Source organism: Monopterus albus, unplaced genomic scaffold (assembly GCF_001952655.1).
Source record: "Monopterus albus unplaced genomic scaffold, M_albus_1.0 scaffold1217.1, whole genome shotgun sequence".
In the NCBI taxonomy this organism is placed as follows: domain Eukaryota; kingdom Metazoa; phylum Chordata; class Actinopteri; order Synbranchiformes; family Synbranchidae; genus Monopterus; species Monopterus albus.
Window position 1 is genome coordinate 1 of NW_018129095.1, and position 4,562 is coordinate 4,562.

The 4,562-nt window shown below is 45.4% G+C and overlaps 1 long non-coding RNA gene across 1 annotated transcript; it reads right to left on the reverse strand.

Annotated features, from left to right (window-relative positions):
- Window positions 1-52: 52 nt before the first annotated feature.
- On the reverse strand, window positions 53-2,160 carry LOC109953752 (uncharacterized). The gene is made up of 3 exons (XR_002273967.1): window positions 2,055-2,160; window positions 1,870-1,959; window positions 53-181 (listed from the first exon to the last, which is right to left on the reverse strand). It is a non-coding gene; the product is annotated as an uncharacterized LOC109953752 (long non-coding RNA).
- Window positions 2,161-4,562: the final 2,402 nt, after the last annotated feature.

Below are 4,562 nucleotides of genomic sequence, written 5' to 3' on the forward strand. Positions count from 1 at the left end.
GCCAAAGCAGCGTCCTGTCCAAGGGCCAGTACCTTATTCTTGGCCAGAATCTCTGCTGTCTGCCCTTGAACAGAGTCAACATCTCATACTTCTCATGCTGCTTGACGTTGTTGATGAGGTCTGGGTCCCTTTGGGAGTCTATACATTTCACGACCTCCTTTGTTGCAAGTGAAAACATCTCCTGTGGACACAAACACACATTCTGCAGCCTTTTCTTTGACATGGTTAAACTGTTACAAAAGCGGCAGTGTTTTGCCTTTTGGAGGATTCGTTTGTGTTTGTGTGGCACTAAGGCTGCACGTGTGGCGGGCGTGTGCATGTGATCATACACAGGGCTCGCTGAGGTAGCAACCGGTCCTGGTTCTGTTGCTGTTTCCCATTCAGAACATCACATCAGGTCCATGGTGAGTCAGACGCTCACTGAACCTGTTGTTACCTGATACGTCTCAGACCAGGCCCGTGGGCATCAGGCATTTCAGAGCAGGAAACCAGCCCAGACTAGTCCATAGCACACTCACACACATCTGGACCTGCTTTTAGCGGCTGTGCCGCACACAGTTGGAGCTCTGCCACATTCAGGTCTGGCTTGCAAACTGCTGAGGTCCTCTGCCTTTGTGCGACTGGTTTCTCTGCTGCAGCTTCTGCACTGTAACTGTTAGATAGTCGCCTGTCACACCTTTTACTTTGTGTGTTTGGTTCTTCATTTCATGTCTTTCACTTCATTTTAACAAAGTGTTACCTTCACTTTGTCTGAGCTGGTTTTAATGCTGTTCCTGTTGTTCTTTGCCTATGTATGAACGGTGCTGCATAAATAAGGCCGCTTCATTTTACTTTTATAGGGAAGAGGGTCAGGACCTCTGTACAAACTGTGAGTTCTGACTGTAAACTCAGAAATCTGAAGAAAACCATTGATGACAATCTTATTAAAAGAGCCTCAAGTCAAAGCAGTTTGGTTCCTACAGTCCAGGGTCGCAAACCTCACGTTTACCTCCAGGAGCTTTACACTCTGTAGATACGAGTCCTTTGAGTCTCAAGTCGGACAAGCACATCGCCCTCAGCCCACATTGTCAGTCCCAGTCAAGTTCATGCCATTATTTAATGAGATCCTACACCATGAATCACTTTGTCAACAATTGTAGGTAAAAATACAGTTTCTATATTTTATGGTCAAGGCCACTTTGTCTTAATGCGACTTCTCCATGAGGCTCGTTTTAACCTCCTGTTGACTTAACTTACATAAATGGTCTGCTCAGTGTTTGTGAACTGATCTGTAACATTTTATTTGTGGATGAGAAACCTCAATAACCTGACTTCTATTTAGAATAATGACAGTAAATGTGGCACGTTTAAGTTAATACATCATCTGTCTGTGTGTTATTAGACTGAAGTTCAAGCCTCACTGACTTTGTAAACCTTTACGGAGCCCAAGGGGAACATGGGAGTGTCACAGTCCCACAAAGCTTTTAAAAACGTTAAGAAATTTCTCTTTGTTATTGTGTTTTTATGTTCTGAATTTACATTTTGAGCAGTAGAAAACCAAGCTTACATAGACGACAGCATTGTTGTTGTCTGCAGAAATCTGATGGTCACTGCTTAAGGAGAACCACAGGATAAACCAGCTGTAGTATAAAATCTCCTGTGTCATCCTCCACAGCACTACACCAGTGGGCAGTAAACTAAATGTATTATCACACCACCAGCGACCGTTCTGCACTATGTTGAACAAAGCTGAGCTCTGCTCACAGATCAGCAGGTTTGTCAGGATGTTTTCCTCCCTTCAGACACAAGAGTATTTTTCATGACGTCTCTATTGGCAGCAGAGGTTTTTCATGGTGTGTGTTGTTTGTGAAATGATTTAAACATTCTTACTGTTCTCTGGAGGAGCTGTATCTTCACTCTCTCTGCAGAGCCAGCCAGCCGTCTGATCAGGTTCCCGCCTCAGGTCAAAACACTCAGAGTCTGCAACAAAGGTTTAATGCCAGATCTGTTAGGACAAAGAGGGCATTGCATGTTAACTGACTGAAAACTAGTCCTTGTGAAAAGCCTGAACTTACCGTTCTGGACACAAGTCAGACCAGTTAATGCAAACATGAACTCCAGTTTGAGCAGAAACTTCCTGAAACCTCTTCTGCCACCTACTTCCTCTGTTGTTGGTGGTTTGTGATCATTATTCTCTGAAGGTTTCAACTGGGGGAGTTTATATCAGCCCTGACAGAGGCCAACACCAAGTGGTGCCATGTTGGACTTTGAGAGAACGGACCCCAATCTCGTTCTGGTTTTATAAGGCTCAGATACAGTCACCCTGACAAGACCCACTCATCAGCCTTCTCCAGGTAGACGGGACGGCCAAACTGCCTTGACTGCTCCAGTAGCTTTCCAAGGACGACGAGCCGGTCCTCTGTGAATCTGCGTTGCTCCAGGATCTGAGGAACAACAGTCAGCCGAGCCTCCTTTCCAGCAGCCGGGCATAAACTGTCCCAGGGAGGCTGAGCAGAGTGCTACCCCAGTAAGTGGAGCTCATTCTCTGGTCCCCCTTTCTGAACATAGGGCCCACCACAGTGCTCTGCCAGTGCACATGCACTGGTCCCATCCTCCACATGACAGTGAAGAGGTGCACCATCCACCACAGCCCCGCAGTGTCTGGAGCCTTCAGCATCTCTGGGTAAGCTGCCTACATTGCATTGCGCTTACAGGTCAAAAGTTCACCCCCTCAGGTTCTCATACCCCCTCCCTGCGTGGTGCCCTGGGGGACAGCTGCTCTCTCCCTCCTGATACACTGTAAACCCGAACAGTATATCTTAATAAATGATTAAAGTTAACATAACTTAATTTTCAAGAAAAGTTGTTTTCACACAATCCAATGAAGTTAACCTAACTCAAAAATAAATTGTTGAAGGAATAACTCGTTTGTTTTGAGTGTATTGCACACCACAGTGTAACTAACTGAATCCATGGCCATGTAATTCCTGTTTCTTGTACATGTTGAGTTTCTATTTGCTCATTAAAGTGAAGACTATTAATGCTTAGCCCAACATTATCCAAAAGAGTTGATAAATTCACAGCATAGCATAATTGATGTAAACCAACTAGACATCAGTGCAAGTCATTTGACTGACAGGTAATTAGCAAATAATAATTTGGGGGGAGGGTGGGGGGCTTGGGGGCGGAACAAAGCTTCTGAATGGATAACCTTTCACCTAGAACTGTCAAATCGAGTTTGATGAAAGCCGGTATCTATACTGTGTGTTGTGGCAACAGTAGATTCATGAGAAAACAGCAGTCCGGTCGGAGCTGAGGGGGTAAATGGCTCACAGCACGCTCAGAAGTTCTGACTGATCAGAGACCAGACACCAACTTTGTCTCCATGTGTGAACACACCCAGAGCTTGTTAACTCCCTCAGGCTGCAGTACAGTAACACTAAACAACCAGAGCCTCCACAGAGGTTTAATACCAGACCTGTTAGGACAAAGAGGTGGAAGGATATCGACCACAAAAACCAGATGTGAGAATGTGGACACAGGTCGAGTGCTGCTTGACTCTGCTGGTCAGCGTGTGAGAGCGGTGCAGCCGGAGCTGAGAATCTGCAGCAGGAAGTCTGTTCGCTTCCAACCTCCTTTTCCCTGACAAGTAGCACACAACCTAGAAAGACTGTGGGCTGACGACGACTCATTCAGAAGGCAGGGCTGCAGCTCTGACTGCTCCAGGACACTGTGGTGAAAAGGTGGTTCAGTGACACAGACAGCAGATACTGTACATAAGCTGGCAACTGAAAAAACCCTCTTATAGTGCAGATGACTGGATGAACCAGGAAGGATATCTTAACAAACCTGCAGGTCGTTACACACAGAACACAACTAAACTCTTACCCAGAGTCTGGTAAGAAATTCATCGACATAAATACACAAGGAATTGATGAGGATAAGACTCAGTCTTTATTCTTACTTTGCTTTGCTACACCCGTGTCTCTGCTGAAATGTGCCACATGGCCGTGCCTGTAGTGTAACAGGTTAACATACCATAAAAGATGCCTATAACTCTTTCCTCAATGCCAAACCCTCTTAGTGAAGGAAGTAACTGATGGGGCAGAAAACACTGCATTATATTTGGAGGAAGACCCTACACATCACCTTAAAGTCGTCAACACAACAAGACACAAAACCTAAAATGTTCCATTAGGAGCCTGAAGCTGCCAATAAAACTCAATCACATGCATCAACAACATGACCAGGTAACAGAACAGCATTCAGGTTCCAGGGTAAGGTAAAGTTCAGGTGAGTACAGGTGAAGAGTTCAAACTGTGATGTCGGATTTTACTGTTGGACACTGAACAGAGTCATAATGAAATGGAGGAGGACACAGAGGAATGAGCCGCTTTTGTTTCCTCCTGACCTCAAGTCAGTCAGACAACACTGGGATCACGACTTCACTGAGAAACACTCTAATAAAGAAGAAGAAAATCCCTTCTGGATATAATAACAATCGTCCCTGTCTTAGTCCCACACCAGAGCTATTTGCACACTCACTGATGGCGGCGCTGCCCTGGCCTTTGGGAGTAACTTCA